This window comes from Marmota flaviventris, chromosome 2, assembly GCF_047511675.1.
Source record: "Marmota flaviventris isolate mMarFla1 chromosome 2, mMarFla1.hap1, whole genome shotgun sequence".
Classification (NCBI taxonomy): Eukaryota; Metazoa; Chordata; class Mammalia; order Rodentia; family Sciuridae; genus Marmota; species Marmota flaviventris.
In genome coordinates, this window is record NC_092499.1 from 8,380,047 (window position 1) to 8,392,347 (window position 12,301).

General features: G+C 49.2%; 1 long non-coding RNA gene across 1 annotated transcript; it reads left to right on the forward strand.

The window, feature by feature from the left end:
- The first annotated feature begins 3,371 nt into the window (after positions 1-3,371).
- Positions 3,372-5,489, forward strand: LOC114080938 (uncharacterized). Its single transcript, XR_003580679.2, has 3 exons — positions 3,372-3,642; positions 5,096-5,181; positions 5,306-5,489. It is a non-coding gene; the product is annotated as an uncharacterized lncRNA (long non-coding RNA).
- The last annotated feature ends 6,812 nt before the right edge of the window (positions 5,490-12,301 follow it).

Sequence of the window (12,301 nt, forward strand, 5' to 3'; positions counted from 1 at the left end):
CAGGCCACCATTCCACCCAGACCGCTGGACTGATACAAGAACAGTGGGTGTTTATCAGCGACCTTGTTCAACATTCACTCAGTAGCCAGGACAGCAAGGGACACAGTTAAATAAAACATCACATTTGTCCAGAACAGTTTTATAATCTGTTAGCTTGAACTGTATGAAGTTGCCAATGTTTGATCATTTCTGACAATCCTGTAGGTTTCCATCTAATAGTGAAATGAGAGCAAGAGAGTGATCGTTTAGTGGGAGCAGATACCACATTATAGAACCTGTGTGAGCTGCTTTCAACTCCTTAAGTAATTTATGTTCTACAATAACAACTTGAGCGACCCTGCCAAATACTGGAGAGTCGAAGAAGTCACTTTGTTTCCTAAGGAGACACTGTTTGGAAGCATCAGAGATGTGTCTTTCATCTCCATGCCCTTTACCTAGACACCTGGACCTGCTTCCTAGCTGTAGCAGGACTGGGATGCTGCTGTGGAAATTGTGGGGATTTGGCCTGGTGGTGGCACTGTGTTAGCCACCCTGGGAGACAGTGTTTTCTGTCATCATAATGGATAATGATCATCAAATGTGATAGTAAAAATATTTTAAAGCCAGCGAGGTTTGGGTACTGACCAGGCAGGACTGACACTTGACCCAACAGCATGGGCGCTAGCTGCCCATCTTGAGGAAGGCCACAGAGCATACAGACAGCACAGTGAGAGCAGAACCCCAGCCTGGCCCCATCTCCTCCCGATTGCATACGAAATGTCTTTGTTATGAACTGAAAATTTCTGTTCCTCCACAATACCTGCATTGAAGCTTTAACCCCCAAAGTAGCTATATTTGGAAATGGGACCTCTAAGGAAGTAATTGAGGTTAAATGTAAGGTAAGGTCCTTGTCCAATAAGATTAGTATCTTTGTAAGAGACCCCAGAAGGTTCCCTCTCTCCCTAAAGGTATATACCATGGAAAGGCTATGTCTGCAAGCCAGGAAAGAAGCCTCCATCAAAAATCAAATATGACAGAACCTTGACCTTGAACTTAGCCTCCAGAACTGTGAGAAAATAAATTTATCTGTTTCAGCCACCTAGTCTGTAGTACTTTGTTATAGCAGCACAAGCAAACCCATACAGGCTTAAATACATTCATTGTCTGTATTTCTTTACCTGCCCACCTGCCCACCTTATGGAGGGCTCAGAAAGGGTTGGGGGTGGAGTGCCACTGGCTTTGGTCCATCCTGGAAGTGACATATGGGCAGCAGACGGTGATGCCTCACAACCGTGACTGACAGCAGCCTGACACCTCCTGCTCCAGAAAGGGCATTATCCAGAGTACACGTTGTTTTTCTCTCACAGAAATGAGCTGCAGCTTTTAGTATAAATAACACTAATTATTGGAGTACTCTCCCCACCAGAGCTCGATTAGGACCTAGAGGTACTGGGACTCAACCTGAGTTCAATGTCACTGTCTCCTGCAGCTGCAGTAGCTCCCCTGCTTTCATTGCAAGGTTAGATGTACTTCTCACAGTTGTTCTGTCTCATCGTGTGCATGTACATGTTGCATGATGCCCATGTGAGCAGCTTAGATCCTTTTTCTTCTCCTAATTAAAAAGAATTCTCTGCAGCCTGTGGGGTGGGGTGCCAGAGAGAAGGAAGTGAGATGCATAGGAACGAAGGGGACTGTGGGGAAATGGGAAAGCCCAGGCCCAGTGGCCAATGCCTGTTATCCGTGGTTACACCCGTGAAAGAGACTCTTTAAGCCTAGAAATGTCTCCAGCCATTTACTTGGACAGGGTCCTCCCAGTTCGTTCAGTTGTGCTATTTTCAGAAAAGGTGAAAAGAAGTGCTGCTACAGTAAACCCCGGTCTGTCTTCAAGTCCCACAGCAGGGGAATAAATGAAAGGACAGGAGTGGAGAGGCCCAACCCTTGAGAATGCCCACAGCATGCTCTGCTTTTCCCCTGGAGGGACCCAATGGTGTGCAAAGAGCTCACCATAAACAGAGGATGCAAATGGGTGTGCACACATGTGGTGGCTTAGAGCAGAGGGTGTTTGATTGCGGAGATGATTCTATTGGTGAAGTTTGCACTCTCCGCTGGGGCAATTGGAGGGACTTCTTTCCTGGCTTCTCCAGTGTTTCCCTGTCCTTCTTAACCCTTCCTTAAAATTTGGTGTGCAGAGGCCCAGGCAGCCCTGCACGCCCTCAGCTTGCAACAAGATAATCCAGCCAGAGTCTGCTGCCTGAGAAGAAAGGGTCATCTTGGCCACAGAGGAGAGGAGAGACAGGGCAGGGGGCCATAGGTTCCAAGAAGAGCCAACACTGGTGGTGTTCACGGTGGCACTGATGATTGGCAGCTGGCCTCTAAGAGGCATGTGTGCCGCTTGAATGTTCCAGTAATAATAACTCTCAGGCACTCACTGCACTGTGGGTCTTGCACACATGCCCTAATTTGAACCCCAGAGCCAATCTCTGAGGTCAGAACTCTATGGGATCTTTCAGGACAAGGAACCAAAGTGAAAGGCTTTGAAATCAGACTTCCAAAGAAAGCCACATAGCAAAATGCCATTGCAGCCTGCAACTCTGGTCCTTGGCTTGGAATTCTCTCCCATCTCCCGCAGAATCACCTGGAGTCGAGGGGTGGGGGGGAGGCTGGCTCTCAGCAGGGTCAGCAGAGCACGGTGCAGCCCAAGATTCAGAAAACTAAGAAGCAGTGGAAACTGTTTTACACTGAAGGCTGTCAAGACAAAGCTGAAAAGGAGATACAGAGAGAACAGCAGGAAAGCAGCCCTGAATGTGGAAGTTGCTGCTTTTCTTGGGCAGAGGTACAAACTCCATAGCTCTGCCGTGACCTGAAGGCTGTCACCAAGCAAAGGGGGCAGAGTGGCTTCCAGGACAACTCCTCAATGCCCAGCATTCAGGGCTGCTGTGTAGCTCAGCCCTTCCAAGAATGCCCCCTCCTGGTGACATTCTCAAAGGCCAGGCCATAGCCACACCAGAGGCGGTGGCTTCAGATTCTGGGAAGCTGCTCCTGCAGACCTGAGTCTACCTGTGCGAGCATCTCTGCTCTCTCTTTTCCCTCCTCAGTTCCCAAACGAGTGCTAGGTAAATTATTTTCCTAAGATAAGATACACCCTGGTAGAGTTTGCTTCCTTTTTTTTTTTTTATTAACCCTGAATAATACTCTCTATGTCATCTGTATATTTATGATAGCTCAAAGACATGGGTGTGTGGATCTAATTAAAAATGTGAAAGGGTTTAGCAGCCTGCTGCCTCCCTGCAACTCTCTGGTTGCCAAATCTTGGCAGCCGTGTTGAAATGGGGCCAACTGTTTAGTCTTCTGCTGAACGGCTGCCAGGGCGCAGTGCATTGTGGGGCGAGGAGCAGAGCTTGGAGGTGCTGGTGGAGAGGCGCCTGCATGGGGTGAGGCCCAGGTCCTGCCACCCAGAGGAAACCTGAGCCGCAGCAGCTCCGGCTCCCCCTCTGCTGCCCCTCCCCACTGCTTTCCAAGTGCAGGTGGTGAGGCCAGTGGCCTGGTGGGTGACGGCCCTCCAGGTACTAGGAGGAAACTGTCCCCAGGGTGTTTGCTGGCTTGCAGTTAACATGAGGCCTCTTCAGAGGAGAAACTTCTCCACTTCACATCAGCCGTCTCTGGGTGAGTTTCTGCTCAGCTCTAGGCGTCTCCGCTGTTAAGTCTGAACCTCCCTTCATGGCTCGTCCGTTGTGCCGGATCTAGCAACCTTACTGTGCACACATGTCACTGGGGATCCTGAGGAAATGAGGGATTCTGATCCAACAGAAAAAGAAAGAATTCATTTTGCTGAGCTCAGAACTTACTAGAATTGCTTACAACCAAGTTAGAACTCCAGATTCCAGCCTGAGTCAGGGACATGGGGCTCTGGAAAAGGACACCTCGGTGGTTTGCAAGGAGAGAGAAAGCGGGGCAATTCAGAGCTGGGCACTCTCCGTGATGGGTGGACAAGAGAAGTGAAACTGAAACAGATCTAAGGCAGGGTTACTTTTATTTCCTCAACATGTGCCAACAAAAACAACAACAATAAAAAAAAATTAAACAGGGAAAAAGGATTGCATTCTTTCCATGCAAAAAGGCTCTTTTGCCAAGTGAAAATTCAGCTCTCAGATGATCTTCTAAGACTCTTAGGAAGACAACATTGCCTTCAACCTCAAACCCTGGGTGTTACTGATTTTCCATAATACTTGGGATGCATTTATTTCAGAAGAAGAAGGAGAAAAGAAAGTAGAGGAAGAAGAGGAGGAAGGAGGAAGAGGAAGAGGAAGAGGAGGAGGAGAAGGGGGAAGAGAAAGTGGGGGAAGGGATTATGATTATTATTAGAACTGTAATGATTGTTAGAGGGAAAGATCTAACTATGACCTTCTGCAGGGCAGGGCAAGAGTGTGGAGAAAGCATGAATTTTGAAATACTTCCCTCCCAGGATGGGATTTGGCTCTGGCATTAGACTTAGGGAAAGCAGCTGCCATAGCTGGGCCTACGTGGCCCCGTCTGTGAAATGGGGTGATGATGCTGTCACTGCAGTGCAGCTGGGCGCACTCTGCATGTGTTTGTGGAGGGGCTCCTACCCAGGGGGCCTTGACAGGCGTCTTACAAATCCAGAGCCTAGGTCCCATGGGACCAGGCCATTACCCCAGATAGAATTGCATCCCAGTAGACTGCTCTGAGCACAAATGTATTCTAAAACCTCTGGATGGGAGCTAATCACTGCGGAAGTCACAGAGCCTCAGTTCCAGATATCAGAAGAGCCCCCAAAAATGAGACCCTGGGGAATGGCAGAGAATGTTCTCTTTCTTTTCAAATGACAAATTTATACATGTGAAAAGTTTGAAACGACATGCCAAATAAATCACGAGTAGTCATAATATAGCTGGTCACCTTTATTAGGAAACAATAAAATGCATGAAGTCTGTAGGGTGCAGGGAGGTGCAGGTCACAAGAGTCCCTGTACGATTCTTTCCTCCTGTCCTAAGTTGGCACAGCAGCTCTCTTGCTCATGGTTTAGACAATGCACAACTGGCTGCTTCAGTCACAAAGAGAGAGACGATTTGCTGGTAAGATCCTCTGCTTTTTCTAGGAAAATTCCACTCCAAGATTCTGTATGGACTCTCATCCAAACACATGGCAGGTGATCGTCTAAACCACCCAGGGAAGGTGCCAGAGGTAAACATCTAATTAATTAAAGAAAACCTCCCTCCCCACCCCAACCTGGAAAAGGCCCTGCCATGGAGAAGTGCTCACTCTCGCCAATGCACGCTCACACACGTACTTTCCAAACCGCTTCCAGGTGACTGGTCCGCAAGCGGCCTGCCTCTGTTAATTAAAGTCTACAAACCTTCAAGCCCATCGCCCTTCCTTGGTTGTCTGCGTGACCACAACCCCTACGCTCTTCCAAGCAACATTTGCTCCAACTTAATATTCTGGTGCTTTCGGGAACATTTAAAAATAAACCATTTTGGCACATTGTCAAAGTCTTGTCTACATTCCTTCATGACAACCACCCTAAGTGAGATTTTAAAAGCCAAAGGGAGGTGGGGGCGGGGAAGAAAGGAGTCCCCTCCCCCGCCTTTAGAGTGATAATTTCAGCTGGTGTCAAATGAGCGTGCATTCTTCCTGTTTTGCCCAGGTTTAATTGCCCCTCAGGTGCTCTGGGCATCCTGGGTTCATCCTTGACTCCTTGTATCCTTCTCGTTTTTTCTCTTCTTGGAGCCGGATCACCTTGATGGATGAGAAAGGGGCATTTGAATGCCAGGAAAATTTTTGCTATTGTTGTTTTGGTCCCCAGCTGGCCACAGGAGGAAGAAGGGCTGGACAGGGAAGGGGCCCCAGGTGGGTGCTTCAGTGTCGTTCCTGGTCCTCGCTGGTAATCGCTGCAAAACAATCCTGTCTGCTCCCTTCCCATCCACAACCTACTCTTCCTGGTCTGTTGCTAAGAGACCAGCCTGTTGTTTACAAGATCCTCCGTGGCGCGTAGACTTCCATAATTTATAATTTATTATCTTAGTGTCAAAACTTGTGTTGGTTTTTATTTTATTTCACCATAGATCCAATAATTGTTAGATACAACAAAGGTCAGGCGTCTGCCGGTGGTGAGGCTGTGGCTTCCATAGTGGCCCTCGCCACCCCCATGTTTAGGTGCTGCCAAGGAAAATGCTATTATAAACTGAAGATGAATATCATTTTTTGTCCATTAACTTCACGCATTCTATGACTGCTCAGGTCAATGGATTCCCTCAAGATTTGCTCACTATTGAAAAACATGTTTCTGTCCAGCCAAGAAGGAAATGAATTGACATGATTTCAATTATCCCAAGAAAGGCGGGGAGCCTTCCGCCGGGCACTCCGACACCTCGAGCGAGGCTCCACTCGCCAGCCTCTCCCCACAAAATTCAGGGCCGCAGACGTCTCCCTAGCACGCCTCCTGGGCCATCGTAGGGCTTCAGGAGACACAAAGCCACCCGGAGAGAGCATTCTCCTCCTAGAGCCATTCAGCTAATTCAGAAAGAAGTGAGGACATGGAAGGCAGGAAGGGTCGTTACAGGCACACAGCTCAGCAACACCGGGCCACTTACAGAAGAAGACGAGAAATGGGAAACACGTCATGATCGCCACTCTTGTGTATTGTGCCAGGCGCAAAGCTAATCACAGACCCTGGAGGGACTTAGAGAAAGCTCCTACAAACCCAGGGGGTCCCAGCCTCATCCCCACTGTGAAGACAACAACACTAGGGGCTCTGTGACCTTCAGTAAGGCACCAACGACACACAGTCATTAAGTGGCAGGATGGAACTGGAGCCAAGTGAATCTACAGCACTTCTTCCCCCAGAAAAAAATATCAGCTCGGGCTTTGCAGTTTGTAATCTGTTCAAGGAGGAGAGTCCGGCATGCATTTGACAGAGCAGGGAAATTAACACAGGTCCCTAAATTGGACACCACCTTATCTTGCAGTCCTGAGAATCTGTCTTGGAAACCACAGAGCATGAAAAATTTCTAGGAAGGGCATTTTGTTTTCCCCATCAAAGGACCTGGAAAATTCGAATGGCATTTTACTGGGAATTAGATATTTGTCATTTTCCAGAAGGCCACTGCGGCAATGATCCATACCAGAATTGTGCACCACTCAATTCTTACCCACTCCCCAGTGGGTTCATGGCTAGGACAGAATACTGTAGGAGGACCTCCCTGACGCTCTCCAGCTGGGGTTGGAAGTCTCTTTTTGACTACTGTGATGGGAAGAAGAGAGAAGACCAACTCGGGACCAGGGACCTTAAAGAGGCAGTCAGCACTTAGGACAGTCTGACCATTTCTCAGACCTGTTGTCCTTCAGCTCCCAAGTAGACTCATTTTCCCACCACAGCACAGACATGTGGATAGAGACCCACAGGCACACCCTGAGCATAGAGCAGGGGAGGGCACCTCCCCCAGGTTAATTTGAGACCACCTCCCTGAAACTGGAACAATGCTGACGGGGAAGAAGAGGTCCCCTTCATTTTAGCAGCTACATGATCTATGGGCTCCCTGTTCGAGATGAAGGATCAGAAGTTTGAGATTCAATTCCTATAAACTGAGGTGGATCATTTAATGTCAAGATTCCTAGTTTATACATTTACAAACCCTGGGATGATCATCACCTTCTTCTGAGGAAGAGAGGATTAAAATTGAAAAATGGGTACAACACAGAAGTGGAAGGTGTGGGGTTATGCAAACGTGATGGTCTTTACTCGAACCTGTGGTCAGTAAAACATCCAAAGCCTGGTGGTCTCTCAGCAGTGTGGTCTGAGTATGGGATCCACTGCGTCAACACCACTGAGTGCTGTGGGTTCGGACTTGGACATCTGAGACCTTCCTGCCCATCATTCACAGCACTTGGAGTGCGGGGGTGGGGGGGCAGCAAATGTGTCAAAAAAAATTCTCAGAAGTATCCACTTCTATGAGACTAAGATTGAGGTCTGTCTTTTCACATGATAGAACTCATTTTCCTTATTTGTAAATTAGGGATATTATCACTCAAAACTTGAGGCTGTCCCAGGCCATCTGTCACTCATGAAGGACTCAGTACATAGGGAGGAATAGAAGGTGAAACGTGGCGTCCATGTCAGCAGGCACCCACATTATAGAAATGCAGACACAAAGCCCCTCTGCCCCTCCACTGACGTTTACTCTTCCTTTGGGTGTATAACATCCAGCAAGCTAAAGCTCAGGAAGTAGAAGGGTCAGCCAACTGTTTTACCAGGATGCTGTTCAACCCTCAGCATGATCAATGAATAAAGAGAGTACGATGTAAAGAAGGAATAAGCTCCTAGGGACCCAGGGTGAGTTGATGCAATTTTCAGAAATTGGTTCCCCTACCTGAATTATCCCCTGCCTGCCTCTGAAACGGTGCCCCTCTGCCTTTCTGGGAAAGCAAACTCTTCCACCCAGAAGCCTAATGTGCCACCTGGGGTTTCCAGCTCCAGATAACCCCAACCACGCATCCCCCTCATTGATATCTAAAGTCCACTGATCCCCTTTCCCAAGTGTATCTCCTCTGCTAATAGCTCTGAGGTGTCCAGGGCAGTTTCTGAAGATAGTGCTCTACACAGGGCGGGATGATGCCTCTCGCCTTCCCAGCCAGCTCTAAGGGTCCCTGCCCTTGGGAGATGGAGCTTTCTAGCACAGGCTCCTGCTCCAAGTCTCCATGTGTCCCTTGTCCTCTAGAATCCCATCACCACGAGCCCTTTGGATCTGCAGTGTGGAATCGCTGCTTGCTCTGCCTGCGTTTCCCGATGCCCGTGGGTCTGACTCTGCACCTTGCGCCCTGCGTGCTTAGCACGATTCTCCTTTCCCAGCAAATGCTGCTTAGTCTCTGAGACAGCACTCCCTCTCTGCTTTCTCTGAATTCTTTGTGCAGTTCAACCAGCTCCCTTCGTCTAATTCACCTCTTGCATCAGCAAAACCCTGACTCCTCCCTCCCTCCTCCTCGAATGCTCCTGGGTCCTGCTGTGGGTCCCCCTCATGGCCTTGCTCTTGGCTTCTTCCTGGCCCCAATGTGCTTCTCAGGGGCTCCCAGGGCTGTGTTTCTTCACTAGCCACTGGATGTCCATGTTCCTGAAGGCTTGCATAGGCCTTTGAAAGACACCATGATAACTTCTGTGGTTGGAGGCCTGTCTCTCCCCGGACTGCACTCCATCCTATACCACGGCTCCAGGGCTGCGGCGCCAGGTCAGCTTCTCCTCAGACCACAAGCCTCGGCTTTCACGTCTGTGAGGGCTGCCTTGAGACGTGACGAAGCTATCACACAGAGCCTTCAGTGACTGCCCAAGTCCTATCCAGGGCCAGTGTCCTTGGACCAATGGCACCACACACGTACCAAGCCCAGTCAAGAATCCTAGACTCCTTTACGGATCCCTTCCCCTACATCAACCCACCCACGTGACGAGGACTGTGGATTCCACCTTTTCAAGTCTCTTCCATCTCCCAACCCACCACCGTCAACCCCAACTCTCTTGGTTCTGGCTGCATCATCTCTTCTCTGGATGTGAAGTAAACCCCGAAGCCAGCCCCTGCCTCTCACTTCACCCCTCCCATCCACTCCCGAGCTCACAAGCAGGAGGCTCTTTCTACAGCACCCACCTTACCATCAATTTTCTTTCTACAACTTCTTGGGGTTCCTTTGCTGAATCAGGGTCCTCTGCAGAAGCCTCGGACTGATTCGCAGAGACCTCGTCCTGGTTTGAGATGACTCTGGTTCCTGGGTCTTGCACCTTCAGGCTTTGGAGCCATGCTGAGGTCCTCGAGTTCCTGCCCTGGGCTCTGCTCTCCCAGGGGTCATGGCCTTCACCCATGCTGTCCTCCTCCCAACCTCATTTAAGCCCTGGCAACCTCCAGACGCTAGGGTCCAGTTTATTTCGCAGGGTGCTTGGTCTCCCTTGCCCACCACTGAATCCCCAAAGTCATGAAAGCCTGCAGGAAGTCAGTGGAAACATATTTGAACAAATTATTAATGGCTTTCTTTTTTCCTTGAGATCAACTCTGGATTTAAATTGGTAGAATTTTGCTGCAAAAAAACGACATCTGTCTCCTTTTCCTACCCACCAATCTGAGTCCTCGTCTCTCTCCTCCTTCGACATCCCTGGGTTCTACGTTCAGTAATGTGCTTGCTTTCTGTTTCTAACTTGTGCCAAGATTTCGTCCACAGAGATGCCCTGTATCCTGAGGCTGCAAGAAGCTGGGGGCTTCTGTTTCTGACCCTCGGGTTCCGCTTAGAGAACCCACCTAGGATTCATGAACACCACGGGGCACACTTTTATGTCACATTGTCACAGTAATGGGGACAAACTGTGTTGGAGCAGGTCTTCTGGGCTGGTCCCCACTGCTTGTATATGGTTCCTATCTTCCAAAATCATTTTGGCAGTTTTTAAGAGTAGATTTTTAGCCCTCCCCCAAATTCAAGTTCTTCTGAGTCAAATGATTTTCCTAAAAAAATAAAATAAAATAAAATAAACCACTTTTCTGCTCCAGGCAAACTGCATTTTAGCATCATACATTTGTTCTGCTTTTGCAATCCTAAACCCTTGTGCCAGAGAGAGCAAATCCTCCAGCCCTTTGATCTTCACAATCCTCCAATTATCTCTCGGGTCCCCTTCTGTTGTCATTTAGGGTAAATACATACAGTTGGCCTTTGTATCTGTTCATGAAAGGTAATCTCACTCTTCTTCTAATTATTTCTGGGTCCCTTGGCTGAACGCCTTCTGGTCTGCAGGCTTCCATCTCACAGCACACAGCCCTGGCTCTACAACCCCATGTCCAGGGGCTCCCCGCAGAGCTCACAGCCAGCTGTGATCACCTGTCTGTTCTCCCCAAGAAGGCACGGTGACCCCACAGTGCTGTCACCTCCAGCCCAGCTGTTCAGCTCAGGACAATTGTCCTGTGACTTGGTGAATGACCTTGAAACTCGAGTGCCAGCCGTTGGTCATTCTTGACCCTTCGAAGGTTTCCATTTGCAAGCTCTCAGCAGACATTTTGGTCTTGAAGTCGGAACACTGTATAGGCAACTCCTGTGTGAGTCAGCTTTGCCACACGGTGACCAAAATACCTGACGTGACCTTAAAGGAGGAAAAGTTCTATGTTGGCTCATGGCTTCAGAGGGTCGGTCCATGGCCAGCTGCTTCCCAAGCAGACACATCACAGTGGAAAGACACTCAGCTCAAGGTGGCCAGGGAGCCAGACAGGAAAGGGTCATGGGCAAGATAACCCTTGTGTGGCCACACCCACCCCGTGACTTACTTCTTCCAGCTGGGCCCTGCCTCCAGTCCTCCAACCAGCTACCAATGGACCTGTCCAGCGATGAGGTCAGAGGCCTCATGAACCAGTCACTGACTGAAAGCAGCTGTGCACCTTGCCCCACTGGGGACCATGCTGTCAACACACACACACTTTGGGGGACTTTCCTGATCCAGTTCTGATACCTTTGGCTACAGAAGGCTCTGCCAATTATCCTGGTGGCTCTTTAGCCACATCTCTGGTCTGGATTGAGGAAAACACATCTTGATACACAATTTTACTTCTTAAATGGAGGGAAAGAAGGACGAGTGCCCCCGCTTCTCCCTCCCCGGAGAACACATTTCTCACACCCCTTGCTCAGCCTGTGGGTGGGGTCCTGTAACCCTGAAGTGAATTTTCTGACTACTCACTCATAGTCTCAGGTGGAGGTAGTAGTGTCTGCTTTTCAAGCAAGATTCCATGAAACCAGATCCAGTGTCAGCTCGGAATGTGACTTCAGGTGGCTTCAGGTCCACTTCCTCTAGGGTGGCTTGTTGGGCTCCCCCTTACCTGGTCCTGCAGGCCTCCTCTGCTTCCTCTGACAACGAGGCAGAGAAGACCTCTTGAGCCTGGTGTGAAGGGAATATGTGTTAATGACTCCAGAAGTTTCCTGTAAACTCTCAAGTACTATGAAAACAAACCAGATTGCCTCTGGGATTCTACAAAGAAGGCTGAATGCTTGCGGTTTAGGGCTTTATTTTTCAAAATGTAATCACTGATACGTAGTCCATGTCTAATCTGTTGAAGTCGTTAAACTCAAAGTGGAGAGGGAATTTGGTTAAGAGAGCTGAGGGTGAGCCCGTCCTGGTAGAAGCCCCTCTTACTGGTGCTGTTTCCCCCATGGCAGGACATCGAGTATTTTTAGAACAAGCCATTGGGATCCTTGAGCAGTGCATGCTGGGAGCTGCCCATCATGGCTGGATCCACGGAGATGGGGAGCTTCCACACCAGGACCACTGGCCCCAGGAGCACCCAGAGGAGCA